This window comes from Caloenas nicobarica, chromosome 2 (assembly GCF_036013445.1).
Source record: "Caloenas nicobarica isolate bCalNic1 chromosome 2, bCalNic1.hap1, whole genome shotgun sequence".
Taxonomy (NCBI): domain Eukaryota; kingdom Metazoa; phylum Chordata; class Aves; order Columbiformes; family Columbidae; genus Caloenas; species Caloenas nicobarica.
Window position 1 is genome coordinate 29,879,212 of NC_088246.1, and position 20,683 is coordinate 29,899,894.

A 20,683-nucleotide genomic window follows, 5' to 3' on the forward strand; every position below is an offset into this window, starting at 1 on the left:
TCATTTCTAATTTACATTAGCATGCAAATAAATCAAGTTGTTTGGTTGTTTTCTTCTTTTTTTTTTTTTTTTTTCCACCTAGCAACCTTTTTCACATGTTAATTGCTAGTTTGCCCTTGGGCGCCTTGGTTTTAGAGAGGATTAGAGTTTTGCGTTTCAGTTTAAATCCAGAATACCAACATTAAACTATCTTTTCCATCCAGTGGACACTTGAAGTTACAGAGAGATAGGAGAAATATTTCATATTATATCGAGAAAATATAACATCTTACAAGGAAATATCTTAGAAGTTTTTTTGAACAACAAAGAAGTCTGGAAATATTTTAAGTACAAAATTGTTTAATGTATTCCCTGCTTCCTTTCTTCCACCAGACTTATCTCCTCTTCTATGTCCTCTTACTCTATTTCCCCTGCAGTAAGAGGGAAAAGATTAGCAGGTGAATGCAGAATAGCAGAAATGCACTCTTAGCAAACTTCAGATGGTTGTGCTACGATCACTCTCATTTTAAAGAAATGCTGAGATTTTGATTGCAATGACTTTGCTAGTCCCCCTCAAATTAGTTGTGTAAGCCTAATGTAACTGCAAAACTGCCAAATTACTGCATGCCTAAATTGCTGCCATCAATAGAATGCCCCCCTGCAGATAGAACCACACAAGCAGCAACAAAACAGTCTTTGTGCTCACACATCTGCTTCACTGTCACCTACACTGCCCCACAGAATCCATCACAGCTCAGGAGCTGGCAATCCATCAGCATTTAAACATAAAATAACCAGTCTGGTAAGGGAAAGGGTGGGAGGGGAGAGATAAATTACCCACAGGCTTACACCTGTGATCTAAGCCCTCATCTGCAGGTGGTGTTGGGCCCTAAGGGGCTAGAAGCTAATTAGGGGTCTCTGCCCATTTAGTGAGGGGGTTCTAGTGAAACAATGTTTGCTAATTTATTTAAAGAATACTTTTAAAATATTTTAAGTTCTCAGAGGAGTAAACTGGAGACTCGAAGCCACTTATTGGACCTTCAGGTAGGGAAGGCCACACACGTGCAAAAATTGGCCTTTTAGTTCTAACATCAGTTATATTTCATGTGTGAGAAAGATTGGTATAACATAAGAGAAACTGAAAACCTCTTTCAGAACAGTGAGGAATCTACGGGATTAAAAAAGGCACGCTATCTCAGGCAGGGGAGAACTTCACTGAATTAGACTGTGAAATTATTTGAATGTTCATTTAGTTCAATTACCTTTATGTTTCATGATAATGTATAATAAAGGAATAGTAGCTTTAGCATGACTTTAAATTGAATTTCAAACAAATTTATAAAAAAATATAAATATTAGCCTGCCAAATTTTTGGAAAGAGAAATGGGCCCGTTAAGAGGTCAAATCCCATTTCATCATTTCCAGTTCAGTTCAGACCAGGAGTGAATTATAGTTAATATGAAGTGTTACTCATTGACCAATGTAAAATGAGTTGTTGGTCTCAGGCCAGGTCCTAACAGCCAGACATGTACAGCACAAAACCATCTGTCATAATTGCTCCCCTGACCCTTGATCTTGCAGATGTCTGCACAGTTTTATGCACATGAGCAGCATCACTGACTCAAAGACTTTCTGGTTTTGGCCTTGTATTCATGGGAACTTCTCATATTCATGCAGATCAGTACATGTGTAAGCATTTGCAGTGTCAGAATACAGGCTGACGGCCTTGGCAGAATCATCAGAAATGGAAGAAAGATAAAAATTAAACCATCCATTTGCCTATTTGCGTGGGACATCTAATTCTTCATGGAGAGGCACTGATGAGTCTGTGGCTGCGTGTCAGCAGCCTGCCAAGGCACCGCTCCTGTTCATGGACAGAATGTGGAGGACATCTTTGCGCTTTAAAACCAGATGATGTAAGCTCTTATCTTTATTAAAAAAAAAAAAAAAACAAACCACAACACAAAATGTATAAAACTATAAAGAATTTTATGATTAGAAAGGCTACATTTTAAAAAGTGAATTTCTCAATGCAAGTTTCGGTGCTTCTCCCCACCACGCTCTGTTTCTTTCCTTTCTGAGACATGCAACAGAAACATTTACCATTTCATTAACTGATGAAGACTATAATAATGATGCCTCTTATCAAAGTCAGGTTGACCAATAAATGAAAACTCCAAACATACGTATGAATAATGATTGATGTCCATTACAGCGATGAACAGATTGCATTGCTCTGTGCAAGCCACAGGAACAAAAGGACCATTTTGTTACCATATCTGTATGTACATGAACAGATAAAAGTCCATGTAAATGATCCTCAGGAGATATAGCATATTCTACTACAACTGCTCTACTTTTGTAATTTATAGAACCTATTATAACCTATGGGCAAACCAGAGATGGTTGTGCCTTGCTAGTGCTAAAGAAACAGCATTACTGCCAGATTTTATTTTTTGTTATTTCCTTCTGCATATAGACGTCTCTTACGTAAATTACAACAATGTACTCAAAAAACGAAAGCATGAGTTTTTAAAAGAACCTCACCTCTTACACAGCTCTCAAAAAGGTGTGAAGCTATAATTTCTTACAAGTCATATACATTTACATTAAAAGTTTGCTATATTGCTTGTCAGAGCCTCATCTCCTGCTACAGACATAAACCCAGCTTTTTGAAGACTATCCTCCATAGCATAGAAATTTATTTTCTTAAAATTTTAGCTCTATTTTAAGAGTACCTGGAAGAAGAAATTGCAAAATCAGTGATGTTACATGTGATTTTAATGTTCTAACATGACAACCTCATCGAGAGCTGCCCAGATACACACTTTCACAGTTTCTGAGTCCATCAATGACTTCTTGCTTTACACCTATCCAAGCCCTATGTGACATAGCCATGCAAGTATTAAAACAAACAAACAAACAAACCAACCACACACACACAAAATCCCCACACATACACAAACGAAACAACAACCAAACAAAACCAAAACCAAACAACCAGCCAAAATCATGAACCTGTACGGGGTAAGACTAAAGGTTCATTTAGTCTATTACCTGTCCTTGATAGAGGCTGAAGAGGGATGAAGAGGTAAAACATATGGTGATAATTCCGCAGTACACTCACCTATTTTCCAGAGTCCTGAAGCAAAGGACTACCACAACCCAAAAGAGTAGAGTTGTAAACAGCTTGTAAATTGGACTACAGGCTATGAAATTTGGTACTGATCTACTTCTATAAAGGTTTCTGACTGGGATAAAACATTTTGAGGTTGTAAACACCGTCTTAGACCACTGCAACACATCTATGCCTTCGAGAGCATAAAGTCAGAACAGCTTAAAGATGGGCAAACCCATCCTCCTGAGATCCCAGTGTATATTTAGTCTATGTAAATTATTCTTAATCGATTTTGCTTCTGTGAATGTGTTGAATTTCTTCTGTACCAGTGTAAACTTTTGGCACCCCAAAAAATCTACAGCAATTATATTCTCAGAGTAATTTCTAGCTTGTCACTAAAGACCTCTTTCTATTTGTTTTGAACTTGTGACTTGAAAATTTAATTTCTTAGTTATATCAAATAATCATTAATTCCCTATTTATCATTACCATGTTACTTATAATTTATATACCTCTATTACCCACCTGTCTTCTCTTTCTGAGGTTAAGGAGTCCTACCCTGCTTAGTTGCTTCTCATATATCTTTCAATACCATCATCGCTCTTCTCTTTACCCTTCCTAGTTAATATATTAATGTGTTAAATGTGTTTTTTAGTTGGTGGCACATTACTGATTTTAATTTTTGACTCACTATATTTACGATTTTGATCTTTGAATTTTCTTTACTTCTCAGATAGAGAAGCAATGTTACCTTTTATGTCTATATATTAAAACTAGGATGTGTAAAAACCCAAGAATTTGTAACATCAAGAGCAAAAAAACCAAAACTTGCAAAGGTGAAATCAGATGAACTGTCTAGCATGAATCATGCTGCAATGGAAAAAGATCAGATGATGCATGTGCTTCTTTCCTAGATGCAAAAATAAGTCTTGCATCTTAATCACATAATTTATGATTCTGTTTTGAGCAGAAGCTTGTGGTTTTCTTTTTCCATGCTTTGTACATTTTCCCAGCATTTTGCTGATTGTTTTAGAAAATATGGTTATCCCTTGTGAGGCAGACATATTACAGAAGCCACCAACTGAGGAACCAAATAGCTTCATTTAGCTTCCCTTTTGATTGAATTCAGAGAAATCATTTGTTATTTTGAGAACTCAGCTGTCTGGCTGATCTTCAGCATCATTACTGACTCTTAAACATGCTGTGCCTTGGAATCTGGCCAGCAGGGTCCAGCATCCCACTACAGAAGCACAAAATAGCACAATACAGTAATGCATTAATGGAAGTAAAGAACATAATATTTACATGGCATGTTCCCAGACAAAATGTTCTGCATTTGCTGCTGTATCGAATATGTAATGTTTGCTGAAACAAGTGGGTTCTTTCCCCTATGATGGCAATATACTGAATGAATATTCATAAAACACCATTAATATAACGAGTAATAAAAATAACAATAATAATAAAGAAACCACTAGTTATAAACATCTTTATTGGAAGAAGTCATTTTAGAAAAGACAGGCATGGGGGAGGACAATGTTAGCAAGAGAAAAAATAAAATGTTTGAAATAACTAGGAAAAGTCACCAAAAATTGGTGAAACTCTGGTTCTTCTGTAGTATATCGAAGATTGGACATTGGTTTGGACCACGTCAGGAATTCACTCAGTGAAACTTATTGAAACTGGAGAAATACATAAAGCATCCATCCCATCTCATGAGAGCTTTGGAATGTCAGAGGACAGGTCTATTCTCCTTCAGGCTGTTCTGGTTTTATGCCCTCAGGGACAGCCGGGTTACGGTGATCTAAGATGGCGTTTGCAGTATCAAAGTGATTTATTCCCATAAGAAACCTTTAGAAGTACATCAGTGCACAATTTCATAGCCTTTAGTTTGAGTTATAGCTTCATCTAAATCAAAGACCAAATAAAATCCACAGAAATGGGATAAAACCTAACCTGAAATTAAGCATTTTCTGTTCACTGAACATAAAAAGGGCACAAGTGTTTACAAGGAGTTTCACACAAACTGCAACCACTGTTCATGTTACTTCAATATAACACTTTCTTATAATGTCCCTTTAGCGATGTATACACTTTTAAAAATGTCTTTATTGACAAGAGCTTTTTCATGTGAGCAGCCTCTCATTATTTGCTAACTTAATATCAGCAAACTTGAAACATATTTTATCAACACCTTTACTGATTGCCATAATTCGGCTTGGCAGTGTGGTACCTTGTTGTCTCATTCCCCTATCAAGCAAAAGTAAAAAGATCTCTGGTGGCAATTGCCTCATGCTTCTCTGTCTCTCATCTGTTAAAGTATCTTCTTCAGTAGAAGACTGACTTGCCAGCTAGCAGGATAATCAAAGTATAAATGAATATTTGATGCCAAGCATTAATTTAGGAGATCATTAGTAGAAACTTCACATAGTAGTGAAACCAAGCGACTGGATGTCCTGGGAAATTACAAATGATATTAGACAGAAACAGAACAGTTAAGATACAATTCTTTCTACATATGGGATAACTTATCAAAGGTTACACTTGGAAAGTATATTTTCATCAAAAGCTTTGGATATATTCTTACCATATGTAACCACAATTTACCTATTACTAGGAGAAACCAAATAGAAAAAAAATTAGTATTTTCTCTTTTTTACCTTTATCTATTTTACATGCTTTGCAATATAGTGTGAAATTATCTCTATACTGATGGCTACCCACATTTTCTGTTTAAATATTTGACTAGTAACATCAATTCATGAGGAACATAATTTACTGTTTTATTAGGATAGATCCTAAAAATCTTCATCAAGGGTTGGGCCCCTTTGTTCTAATCATTGTATCCTCATTCATAAAGAGCTCAAAAAATGTACGTACATGATCTTCCCCAGCTTCTGAATAAGACCATGTATAAGTAATGGAAAGTGATGTGTTACATAGCATCTCATCTCTAATTTAATTTTAATTAGAAGAAGACCTCTGTAACGAATTGTAAACCAAATTTCCATAATCCCATGTACTTAAGTTCAGGCCCAGCTTTGTTATATCAGATCTCTTTAACTGTTCAAGAATTGCTGGGCAAGGGCTTTAATATCAGACCATGATTTGTGTGTTTCCTGTAGTCATGATACATGGCCATAGGTAGAAGATAACCTATGTGCCTGATGCTTTGCTACTCTTAGTCTGACAATAAATCGCTGCAGATTAAGTGACTTTATAGGGCTACTAATTATTATATACACAAATACACAGGAAGAAATGGCAGTAGTCTAGCAGGAAAGTAGAATGAGAGGGTAAAAAAATATCAGCAGGAATGAGAATTTATCCTAAAACACTGAATGTTGAGTGCTGCTGCACCTCTTTTGCTGTTTTTTTATTGCACTTAGGTAAAGTAAAAGCACTGAATAATATATGGGTTAGCATGAGTCAGGATCATACAGTTAAGCGACAGGGAATTTGGAGATAGACAGTGTAAGACCGAGGAACAGGGTGTGAGCGAGTGATAACAGTGCGCCCTGTCCTGCGACACAGAATAGCTTCATTTCTGTAGCAAAGTAGCTGTGTTGCAATTAACTAGTCCAAAGACATCAGCAAAGCCATCCTACTGACGATCCCGATGGATTCCAGCAGGATTTACTAGATCAGACACAGCACAATATGAACCTGGCTATGTGATACACAAAGGGCCACTTTCAGAAGCACTGGGCCTCCTCAGGTGCCCTCCTAGGAGAAAGCACAAGTTCAGCTGCAAAACAGATCAGAGCAGGTTTTGCACCCAGCCAATAAACCCACTGGAACCAAGCACATTGGGAAGAGCACTGCAGGGCCCCCTGATTCTGCCTCGCCAGAACTAGTGAACCCTAATAAGCTGGGTCTTAGGCACACCTGTAGTGTAAGCATTACATCCAATGGTCCATGTAAGTTTTTGCATCCTCTGGAACGTTATATACCTTTATTACTTCAGCTAATGAAAGCTGACTGCTAGCCATGCCTATCTGGAGGTAAAATATTATCCCTAAGCATGCAGAGTTAGGGTATGTACTCTCTGCATCACTGACTAGTTATGATCTTCATAGTCCTAATCGATAAACTCATTTAACCTGTAATGAAACTGATCTGTGTTAAATTAACCTTTTTATATTAAAATAGCATAGCAACAATAACGGAAAAAGTATTTGTTAATGAAGAGCAGAAAGAAACAGGAAAGAGCTACTTGCTCCAACAGCTGTTGTTCAGGGATTAAGGATTAAGATAGTTTTTGAAGAAAGGATCTTAAAAATATTGTCCATTCCCATAGAGTCGGGCATATTAAGCTTTGGCAAAGCTGCCAAATAAATGAAAGGGCAAAAGTAGTGAGAATGCAAATATTCCCTATCGCACTTCATGAACCAGAGGCACTGCGTATTGGGAGTGTGATCACTACATAAGCACCTGGCTATGCACAGTGCATTTCCCTTTTGTGAGTTATAACTTTGAGGACATTTCTCCACAGTGCAGAGCAACCTGTATGAACAGTGCACTTTCTAGAATTAACTGAAGAAGTAAAATTTATCTTAATTAACTACAGGAATAAAAATTACAGTGGTTGGAATACCAGCAAGACACTCTTTGTTTCTGTTTTGTCACTTTTCAGTCCCATCCTTTCTCTAGGCACATTCTAACAGCTAAAACCAACGACAGCAGCTAGTTATATAACCTCCTGGCAAAAATAAACTCAAGCCCCCAAAATTACCTCTTCCTCTACATACTGAATTTGTTCATTCTTTCCCTCTAAAAAAAAAAATAATCTCAAGGTGACAGGGCTCTGAGAATACCTCCAGCCCTGGGGGTTTGGCTGCCCAGGCTCAGGGCAAATTTAGACGCAGTGCTGCTGGTGACTGTGGAGAGAGCTCTTCCAGACAGGCTGTGGGGACACCCCCGACCCACTGGCTGGCATGCCAGCCTGGCCTTGGCCCATCCCTGTCCCCATAGCCCTGCCCAGCCGTCCTGGGGCTGTGGCTAACTCTGGTTACTGTCTCTGGACCTCTTCCCATCTTTAAATATTTGTTAATCTGGAAAGACTGTTACTGCAAGCACAACGGAATTACCTCATCTGAACAAATGAACAGAACCAGCGCTTGTTCAAGTGGGAAAAAACAAACAAACACAAAACCAAACCAAAACCAAACCAAAAATACAGAGGATGAATATTAAAGGATTAAGATAATGGTCTCAGGTGATGGGAGACAGTGGAGCCGGAGCTGTTGTCCCAGCACAGGGGCAGAGGAAGGGTGAAGACCCTAACCAGTTCAGTGCTGTGAGCTGGATGTCAGTCTGGGGCACCAGAACTGGCAGTCACATACTAAACTTGGAAGACTTACAAGTCTACATTAAAAATATATTTTAAAAGACAGCATTGAAAGTGTTTGAGTGATTCAGGTTTTAAACAAGTGACTGGACTCTCTTTCCATCAGGAAGATGAGATTTCATGTGTACTGACCATTGGATGAACAACGAAAATCTGCTTCACACATCTTAAAAGCATAAGTGGAAAGAGCATTTCTAGTGTTTGAGCCAAAGTTCCTATCACACATTTTAACTTAACCATGGTAATATCACAGAGATGGTACCTTCCTGTAGTTATGTGATTGTCTAGAGAATTTCCTGAAATAAAGCAAAATATTGAATGATCGCATTATTGTAGATAAATGGGTGCTGACTTAGACACTTCCTAGAAATAACAATTTATACAGGCAATGCAGGTGCACCAGCGGATAGTGAGTTCAGGCAGTATTGATTCCCATTTGCTCCTAAGGGGAAATAGTGCTGGTCTTGATGGCTCTGTACACCCACTGTCCTCTTGTAGTTTAGGATCGCAGGTAGGGCTGAAATCAAGCCACAGGAAAGCCAGCCATGCAGCTGGTAAGGGGTAAGAAAGAAGGGTCTCTATCTTCCATAAGGTTGAGGAAAACCATAGCTGTAAACTATTTTCAGTATTTTGAAGTGAAATCACTTGTGTTTTCATTCACTGGTATTTCTGAACTGTTCTGAGCTATGGAGGCCATTATGATGCACTCTAATGTTCCCTGAAGCATGGCTTTGGTACAACTTCTGGCAAGAATTGACTATTATCTATGTATCCTCAGCAGGCAAATACCATGATGTCCATTCTGTGAGAGTTTCAGTTGATATTTAGCTCGTCTAAGTCCATTACCTAAGTAGCTTCTGTTTCAGTAGGTGCATTCAATCTCTCTTAAGGAACGCATTTCTAGTTCAATCAATAGGATCATTACATTTGCACCATTCTTCATTGTTATTATGGGTTCATGCTGCTTGTAGTTGATAAAAGGTGAAATAACTGGTAGCAGCCAAACCTGAGTAAATAAATACAGAACAAATTTGAACTGACAGCCACATGTACCTTTAATTGACATGTATTGATTTACAATTGCTAGTAAGTCTTAAAGTGTTGTCCAAAACTATAACCTGGCTGTGAAGAAAAGTGTTATCTTTACACATGTTATGTAGTTCACTTTACTGGAGCTTTTTGTTCCCCAAAAGCAAACATAATCAACTTCAAACTTATGGCTAGATAGTTAAAGAATACATTGTTTATTAAGCCTTAAAAGCTTGCAGGAAAAAAAAAAAAGAATAAAAGAGAGATAAGTTCTCCATGTAAGCTCAGTCTGAGGTGTTAGTAACTAGAATCCAATGAAATGCTGAGTTGGAAGAAGATTCACAAATGCTCACTGGCACCACCGGTGGGACACTCCAGCACGGCACCACTTGAGGATTCTCCATCTGTCGAAATTGCCGTGACCCCAGGCAGCAGAAGTCCAGTGCTAGTGCTCAGCGTGCACTTATACAGGGCAGGTGATGGAGTCAGTGAATGCAAGGGGAAGGACCAGATGGTTATAAAAAGATAAGCCTATAGACTATTATTAAAAGCCTACGTACAAGCTTGAAAGACAAAAAATCTGACTCAGCCTTCTATCCTGCATGGATATCTCCAAGTTTAAAAAACAAATAAACTTTAGATTGTGATCTGCATCTCCCCCTACTCACTTAGCTTCTCTTCAGCTCTTTAAAGCAAAGTTAAGCTTTGAATTTAAATAGTGCCTAGGACATCAGCCAGATCCAAAAGAAGATTTAGGCTTCATAATGCACTTTATGTCCAGAACCATGAGAGCCACCTTAGCAGCACCTGCAGCAGCTCTGAAGGATGCCTGGTGCTCACCAGATACCAGTCACTGTGATTCCACCTGAACTCCAAATTACCCTTCTCGGGAGTTAGGCATCCACCTTTCTTTGTAAGCCTTAATGAAATCTAGAAATTTAGCAGAATAACTTAAACCTAACAACAGGCGTGCACAGCATAGCTGGCACTCACCTACAGAGCTGAACCTTTCATAAAATACTGTCATAGTTGCTTTATTTTTAAAACATGTTTGTGAACCAGTATTCTTCCCACTGCTAGGTAAGAAGCTTCAGTGAGATTGATATCGCTCCAACGGGATCATAAAAAATCTCAGTTTCCTGATGTAGACTCTAGTGAGCCAAACAATACTGTGTCCCTTCAGTAGGTCAGAAGGGAAAATAGCTGTTCTGCTGAGCTGAAGCAAGCGTTTTCCTGACACTGTGGTGGTTTTGGTCCCTGCTCAAATATGCTTAACTGAAACAAACCATTTACTGTATCTTTACATCTCTTTCTGCTGAAACTTGCTCATTGATCTGTTTTGGGGAGCAATGGCATGTAGTCTTTCCTCTGATCCTTGACCCATGAAGCAAAAAATTGCTGAAAGTGGGGCTAAGTTTGGCCTCTTTCAAAGGCCGCCTGACTTTCTGACATGAAAAATCCTTTCAGTGGCTGGGAATCTTTTTCACAAGTACTGAGAAATTTCCTTATTCGAGGAGGTTGAAATAGCCCTTCCCATACACTCAGCTTTCACTCTCTAAACCATGAGTGAGGCTACTGATTTAGCAGATCACATACTGATGCCTGAAATCCTATCTTTATCTTTTCTTCTAAGCCTCATACTCCTCTGTACATTTTTAGTGGCCATCATGACACATTACTTACAACCTCTGTTCCGTCCTTCATTTTATTGGAGGCAGGCAGCCCATTCTCATCCAAACTCATTTGATCACTACTAGGACAGTTAAAACCATCATCTATATATGCTCGTACATAGTAGTGGCATTATACTTTTCCAAATCTGCAAAGTCACCTTCTGGATTTTTTAAGATACACAAAACATCCTTCTCGTCATCAGAAAAACTGCTGATTTAAAGCAAATTGATTTTAAACATCATATGTTTGGTATAGTAATTCAGGCTGTAGCAACTTCAGTTCTCCTCCCCATTTAAAAAAAGCCTGGTAAATTCTACCTTCATTTCAATTATCATTTCCAAAGCAAATATAGGAAACAAATGCTGTCGTTTTAGTTCAGTTGCAGCACTGAACAATCCAGCAGCCTGCTGGGAAAAACTGAATTTTTCCTTTTTTTCTTCCTCCTCCCTTTTCTCTTTCTCTCTTTCTCTTTCTCTTTCTTTCTCTTCCCTTTCCCCTTTCCCCTTTCCTCTTTCCCCTTTTCCCTTTTCCCTTTTATCTTTCCTCTTTCCCCATTCCCTTTCCCTTTCTCTTTCCCTTCCCTTCCCTTTCTCTTTCCCTTCCCTTCCCTTCCCTTCCCTCCCTTCCTTTCCCTTTTCACAGCAGTAGGGACACAGTGTGGATATGAAATACAGCAAGGTAATTCTTCTTTCTATATCCTTGAAAAGAATGGGAAAGAGATGTAAACTACCTAGCAGGTAGTTTAAAAGCTTAACTTTCTCTGAGTCAAAACTCAAGTAATTTCCCACTTCATTTTAGTTTTTTTTTTCTGTATGACACTATACACATGCTGATGATTTTCACATTTGATGTCAGAGAGTATGGTACATTTGAGAGATTATAGCTATCTCACTCTGTCTGGCCCTGTGCTTCTTAAATCTTGAGCCATACATCAGCTTTGAGGTGTCAGCTATCACAAATCAAGTGTCAAAAGTGTACATTCAGGAATAAAAATGAAGATAGAAAAGCAACTTTTCAGCCTGATCATATTGATGGCAAAAGCTATGTCATTCCCAGAGATCCACGAGGTGGATTTGAAATAAGATATTAAATCAATGTGCTACTGTAGTATATGAATAGGGCTCCTACAAACACACCTACATGTCAGATAGACATTTCTGAATTCTCTGCACTTGCACATAAGCTTCAGTTATTCTCTGAAAAGTTTTCAAATCCTGGGACATATGTATATTTACAGAACACGAAATCAAGTGAAATGAAATCAAATCAGCAGTCTGGGAAAATGTAACCCATTCTTCTCAATATGTTTAATTCAAATTGAGAGGTAAAATATTCTTGTTCTTCACACCCACACATAGAAATATCCAAACACTCTACTTTGCACATAAACACTCTCAGAAACACAGATTTCAATGACTGTGTTTCGTCAGTGAAATGTTCGCACTTTCAAAGCAAACTGTGAACTCCTCAATTAAAAAACCCTCTCCTTTGACTATTTATTTTTTCTCATTATTCAAGCAACCTAAGCAGTAATTTTATATGGTTTTAAACATCTGTATTTTTTTTCTCAAGGTTCTTTCTCTTAGGGCAATTGATGTCACCCCCTACAATGTTTGCCTTATGCATGAGCAAAAATGTGTTTGTACGTTTTCCTTTGAATGTTCATAGGCTACCTGTATTACAAGTCTGTTTTTCACTTCAAACAAATAGCCTATCAATTGACTTACTTCTAATCTCATAATTAGTCAAAGGGCAATTTTAATCTCTGCTAAACACTCCTTCAGACACTATACAAATGTTATACAGAAGGTTTTCCATTCACAACTGGCTTCAAATTGTTTCTGGTTATTTAAGACTGTTTCTCAGTTTCTGTGGCACTATTTAGAATATGCATACACATGGGAAACTGAGTATTAAAAGAATATAGGAGTGCATGTAACACAATAAACAGCTAGAAAGAGAAGTGCACAGTTATAGTTACTTATTACTAAGGATAATTTTGAAATTAATTTCTTTGTCCAAGAAATAGATCCTTTAACTGGAAGCGTCTAATCCTGTTACTAGATTCCTTACTGAGGCAACAGGTAAGGTCAACCAAAGGTCTGTGAGGCTAGCATCTGCAGATGCAAAGTTAAAAGGGAATTCCATAAAATAATCCGTTTCGCAATAAATGCATATTATTTCTGGTATCCACCACTCAAAGAAGGGACAGAAAATCTAGAGGTTCATTTTGAAATCTAAAGCTATACCAGCAGAAAAGTAATCTATTATGAATGAATAACAGTTTCTCTCAGGAATCAGAGATCTGTGAACTCTATGTATCTTTTGAAATAAGCATGGTATGTTGGAGGGGGAAAAAAAAAAAAAGTTAGTTAAATCTTCAGGCAACAAAGGCTGTATTCTTCAAATCTGTACAGTGCCACCCAACAACAGAAGTTCTCTCCTGTATTATACAAGAAAGAATAAAAGGATAATTTCATAAGATATGATCCTATTTAAAGATGGCATTTCTCTTTGTTGCAGTAGAATTCTCTGCTTCCTTTAAAAATAATACAAACATGTTCTGTATTACAGGATTGAATACAATTTTCCTTGTGTACTGACTAGAAACACTGTTGTTTAGGAACATACTCTTTGTAAAAAGTCCATTCAGGCCAAACTACTTTTGCAATAAGAGACAAGACAGTAACTGGATGATTAAATTTTCAATAAAATGTTTTGACACATTTGTCATGACAATAATGAAAAACATATTATAGCGTCCTATTTCAAAGAAGTGCAAAAGTAGACAAAAAATCAGACATAACAAATTGTACTCAGTAAGATAATTGCAATGCAATTATACAATAATATTTTCCATGACAAATTATTTTTCTGATGATCATTAAGTTAAAATTTTAATTTCTAATTCTATCTCACCTGTAAGTATCCAATAGAATTCTGGAGAACGTATTACAGCAGAAACATATACATTGCCTCTGGAAGCACTTTTGTACAGCAAATATCCCAATTAAAAATTAATGTATTCTTCTGAAAAAAGAAAATGCATTTGCAAGTATTATCTTAGTGTGAATAGTTCCTTAAAACAGATTTATTTATTTTACTTGCCTTCACAAACTATGATGCTGGTTTTTATAATGATTTTTTAAATATAAAACCTATACAAGATGGACATAGGAAAAAAGAAAGCTTTTGTTTACTAAATAAACTATTAAAGCTAAAGAGTCAGCTGAGCAGACAAAAATTAAAAATAACCATCACCATTACATGGAAAATCCTGTTGAAACGTGAGGGAATACAGGGCATTCCATTTCTAGGACACTTAACTGATTTTTATGTCCCTTATGAAGCTTCTGACTGTGGTCTAGTTAGTAATAAATAAAAATTTTAATCACTTGAAAGCTATACCTCTTGAAATGTAAGTAGCCTCTTTGAACTGGTTGCCTTTATCCATTTTCCAATAAATAAAAAAATCACATCTTCTGGCATCTTCACCTGGCAAACTTTCAGAAGAGGCTGAGCGTGGTTTGACATGACTAGAAAGATGAGATCATTACTCTGTAAATGTTTTGAATAGTACTTCCAAAATACATATATATTTGCAAGTAGGTTATCTGGCAAGCTAACACACTTAAAGTTATTTTAAATGTTGGCCAAACCATCTAGCATTTCGCTGCAGTAGGTAGATTAACCAAGATGTCTTGACAAATGCTACTGATGAATATGATATTTACTGTTGCAATACATACAATAAAAACACATTTAAGCTAAAAAGCCAGGAACAAGCTGGCTTCAGGCTGTATGTGAAATAATTTGCTCAATGTTACCTGTTCACATTGTTGCTACTGATGCTGAATCTTCTGTTATCTCTTGCTTTTCTTATGGGTACCATTTCTCATATTTTAATAATGGCTCAAAAAGGACTTTATGCATCTGTTAGACTGGTGCCATAAATCAATTCCTATGAAGAAATGATGGAATAAACTGTGCAGAAGGTTGCACAGATTGACTCCTGAGCCTTAAACCAGGTGGGAGAGTCCTAAAGAAAAGACAGAGGACTCAACACCAGATTTCTCCCAAGATGTTTCAGAAAAAGAATATGTGAACTTTTTAAGGTACAAGTGGATTTTCCTGGTGCTGATCAAGTTACAAAAAATAAAGCAAGAGCAAAAAATACTTATTTATTGCATTGTGACATCTAAATTCTGTTGTGTTAGCAAAGTCAGTGGGAGACTGAGTCATCATCACTCACACAACTTTCCAAATGCAGGAAACTAGGTTTTCTCAGGGGTTTATGTAACCCTGATGTTATGTATGTATGTATGTCATTACTTTTCCCAAATGTACATAAAAAAATGTATTCTTTCTTAAAGTTAAATAAGTTTCAAAGCTCAAAGGCCAAATGTTCCATTGGTTGTTCAAGTCTGCCCCTGGGAAGCTATACGAGTTAAAAAGCCTCTCAATAATAGGTTTAAATCTGCATATAGCCCATTTGATTGCAGCTAGTCAAGCCACACATCAGAAATAATAAAGCTAGAATTTTCTTGCTTGTATTTTTCCTCCATCGAAAATGGCAGCATTGGTAATATGTAAATTAGACGAGTCTAAAATCAATGGGGCTGGTCAATAAGTATTATTCTATGTCCATATGCACGGCAGAAGGCAGCCACAGCTGCCACCCACTGCCACTCCTCTAAGGTAGAGACAAATGGTTCTGCACGTGATTTGTAAAAACCTTGCTCTGAAAGAAGTTATTCAAAAGCATTAAAGTATAATCACTAGGTCATTTGCCCAACCGATTAGAAGATTTGTTATTCTTTGTCTAGATCTGTGGATTGTTGTCAGTTTTGGTTTTTTCTCATCAATATTCAGCTATACCTTTTTTTCAAACAAAAGGTTAGAATATGTAAACAGGAGAAATATGGGCTATTTTCTCCAGAAAGTATTGGAAGCATGTATTGCAGTGAGCAAGCTGCAGTCCTTATACAGTATCAGAATTGTGGAGGAATGGGAAAAAAATATGTTCTTACAGAATATAATAATCTCCTTCATTTGTGAACTAATGCAAAATTTAAGCTTTGTACACATGTAATGAACAAAGAGAAACTGTAAAGTATACACTGTACAAGACAATGATGTGTTGCAAGAATGACAGTTATCAATAGCCATGCAATATATCAGAAATATGTCAGTTATAAAAGACTACTTATGTTTTATTCATGCAAAATAACTCAGCGCACAGGCCCTACCACCAGAAAAAACAGAGCAATGAAAGTATCCATGACAAACTATATTGAAGTATGAAATGTGTCTAAAATATTTACCACAGAATACCATTAAGATCATCAATCCTGAAGTAGAGACAATACTTGACAGGGAAACAAAAAAATGTTTCAAAACTTCACTTTAAAAAAAAATCCAAACAGACCAAATTAATTGTCCTGGTTTTGTTTAAAACAAGCCTATTTCTCTTTTAGTGAATTTTCCTTTGAGCTAAGTTCTTTTAAGTAGCTGTACTTTCCTGAATTTGGCTGCATGTTCTTCAGACACTCTCAGACACTATCAGCTCCAGAGCCGATAACAGTAGCAATGGTATGCAGAAGAGGCCCACGTTTAGACTTATTCCTGTGGGAGCCAAGGTTGCTGATAAATTTTGCATGTCCCATAAGTGAGAGGGGCATATTTGCAAGGAGGGGCGGACAGAACAGGTGACCAAAATTGACCAACTAAGTATTCCATCCCATACACGTCATACACCCTATAAAAGTGGGAGATCACAAGGGTCTCGCTCTCTTCGACCATGGCCGGCATCCGAAGAGGACTCTGCCTGTTGTGCCTGTGGTCCGAGGCCTGGTTGCAGACCCTGCATCCCTGAATCCAGTTCCGGTTTACTGAGGAATCCAGCCCAGGACTTTGGGTACCTGCCCTGCAGCCGCCAGAGCAACACCAGCTCTGCCACGGGCAATGTTGCGCTGCCACGGGCAATGTTGCGCTTCCCCGGGAAATTCAGGATTGGTTTTGTATATTTTGTATTATTTTCTCTATTTATTAGTAGCATTAGTAAAGCATTTTTAACTTTCCAACTTGTAAGTCTCTCTCCCTTTTCCTCTTATTACCTTTCCTTAGTGGGAAGAGCGGGGGGTTAACAGAGAGCATCTGCCATGGTTTAGTGTCATCCTGCAATAAATGATGACATTAATACAATGGTTTTATTATATATATTTAATTATTTACATTTAGTGCAGCTACAGCTCAAAGCAGCCTGAGGACATAGGATACAACATCAGAAGTGACCAGTATGTTCCTGATCAAATGACAGGCTGAGTCTTAACATCCTGTGCCTGGAGCAAGATTGCCTCAGATTATGTACATCTAAATTTGAAATGCCTTGTAGAATTCTCTCTTTTATTTTTTTGTTTGGTTGGTTGTTTGGTTGGTTGTTTTGTTTTGTGTTTTATCTTTTTTGTTTGGTTGGTTTGGGGTTTTTTGGTTGTTTTTTCTTTTTTTTTCCTTTTTGGCCTGAGTGTGACTTTAGCTACCTTTCAATGGTGAGACCTGGCAAAAATCACCATTGCAACCACCATACAACTGTCTAGTGCATCCTACAATTTGGATGACTTGCAAAAAACAGGACTGTTGCCATTTTATTGAATCAAGGGCAAAATTGCAAACAATTAGGATTGTTCTTGTTTTTAGAAAGTGAATTTGTATCTCTGATTTGTAGTTTCTCAAGAAGAAAACCATCATATAGGGAATCACAGTTTTCTTCTGGGTGTCCTCATGAACTAGTGATAGATGCAAGGAGGAAAACAATCTACACAGACAGCTGTAACACTTCTGCAAAGCCTGATTTCCCTTATATACAAAAACTGCAGTGATGTAATGATCAACCTAAAAGTAGTTACAGGAGAAAGTATCTTCCCTCCCGTGAGCGATAGGTAGGAGGCCACAATCACCCATATTCCTTCTTTATATTCTAGATCAGATGGAGGTCATTGTTTTCAGATTATTTTTGTTGGGGTTTATTGGGTTTTTTTGTTGGTGGTGGTTTTTGTTTGTATGTTTGTTTTTGCTGAGGGGGAGTTTCTGGACTTGGAGGTAGCTTGGAAGTAAAATGGGTTCTGTACCTAGCTCAGTGTTCAGATAGCATGCCATCCATTTGTAGCCTGGTAGGCTATATGAAAACAAGGTTTATGCAATCTCTCTGCCTGTGTGTCTGTGTCCCAAGTTCCAATAACTCCAAAGGTGTTCACCTGTTTCAGCTGAGTTTGAGAGATAATAAAGTTTATACAAATTTCATAAAATAGATAGGCAGAAGAGACACTAGGGATTGAACATTTAGGAGTTAACACCTAATAACTTTCCATGCAATCAGCAAATTTCTACAAATTCCAACTTCTGAATGTGGCAGCCTGCATGTTGCTGCCAGAATGCTCTGCAGGAGAATATGCTAGGTATAGGAGGTCATAACAGAAAATATTATTATAATTCAGGTAAATACTCAAGACAGCCTACAGGCAAATCCACAGGAAACCAAGTTTCACTAGTTTCAGCGCTCACATCTTATATTTCTGAAGGATGCAATAAATGTGTGAAGTTTCTTCAGATAACCAATGCTAGTGGATTCTTTGCTGGTACTTCTAGGGTCTATGTCTGTTGCAGGTGCTCACAGGACTTGGGAGCCTGCACACCGGCATAATTGGCTGCTATAGAGATTGCTAATTTCAGCCCTTTCAAGGACACGACTCGCTCATCATGTCCCAGCCACAAAACAACTTGAAAGCAGATTAATCGCTTGGATTTCTTTACTGATGTACTACCAAAAGTACAAACTTCACCCATTTAGTGATCTGTGAGAACTAAGAACTTGTACTACTTGCAGTTGTCCCATAGCTCAGTCCAAAGGTGATGATATTAACTCCTCTGTTCATGATGAGTGTTTCCATTTCATACCAATCCTGCTAGCACTAGCACTGCATCCCACCTATTTACCATGCATTTATGAACTGAGTAATTTCTGCATCTTTGCTTAAGCTTGCAATCCCCATCCACTCGTGATTCACATCATCTATTCAGTTCACTAAGTGGAAATATTGGATGTTGTGCAGCCTGCACTTCCTTAGTGCAAAATACCCTTTCTGTAATCACCCTGTCTTGATTTGCCCAAGCTCAGTGGCCCACTTCAGTAACATTTTTAAGCATCTCATCACATATTCGAGGACTTCTAACGTGCTTCTAATGTACATGTTTTTTACCAGTATATAACATATTTTTCATGGTTTTTGAGCCTGCATAGAGGGTGTGACACTTCGTAGCACCTTCATATTTTTTTATTCTCAGTTGTCCTTGCATTAATCTATAACAAATACAGTATATTTAATACACTTTACATATTGATGTGATGTATTCATATATTATATAATTATATGGATGAACTTGCAGCAGCTAATGGGTGAGCCAGATCCTTCCAGTATTTCCATTTCTCTTTCTGAAATTATACCTTTAACATGTACTTCGTAACTAAAAATACCACAAAGCAAAGAGATATCCAGAGATATGTTCCCTTCCATCATGACAGCTTTAAAGAAAAGAAAGGCGGGGTGGGGAAAAAGCACTCTGGAAATATCAGAGCTACAGAGGAAAGGCTATGGTGAGTAGTAACAAGTATTTAATAGGAAACATGTCTATTGATTACAGTAAGAGAGAACTAATGGAAAGCCCATCCTGATTTCAACTGTTGAATCTATCATGGCAAAGGAAACAATCTCTTGGGTAGCCTTGCAAGATCCTGACCTGCATGAGGCCTTATAGATTAGTTCAAGGGCTTTAAGTGTTGGATAAAAACTGCTGCAGTCAAAGGTGACAAGTTGTTATTTGATCAAAATCTCCATGTGAATTCAAACTTGCTAGGAATATTTCCTTCTAATAAATTCATATTGAGAGAATTTGTCAGACTGTGTAACTTCGAGTTGCCAGAACTCAGCATGACCTCCTAAAGCCATCCCAAACACCTTTTTGTTAGACCTTCTCTGGCACGTCCCGTGCTGTATGATGATTTATGTCAATGTGCTTGCCTGCCACTAATCTTTAAAACAATCTAAAAGGCAAAGACTTTGTGTTCTCACTTTCTGTTTCCACAGCTGGAAGCTATGACAATTTTTTATGCTCTGTTTTGTGCTCCTTGGATCAATACAAAGTTGAGCCAGAGCCAAATGCCCATAGCCAGTGAAACCAACAGCCAGGCCCAAGCCTACCAAATTCACATCATTTGGCATTTGCTGATTCTCTGAAGCAAGATGCAAGCTCCATATAGGTTGTGAACATGCAAGGGCTCTGTTCAAGGTTTCTTACACATAATTTTATAGTTAGGAACACAGAAAGTACTGTGGTCAATCTTGCTGCACAGGGCTCTTTGTATGGATACATCAGGAACCTTGAACAGTGATGGGCCAAAGACTCAGACAGAGGTCTACCTGAGGGACAAGGGATATCCCAAGTCTCACCAATACTGCCAGGAGTTTGACCGTGCCTGG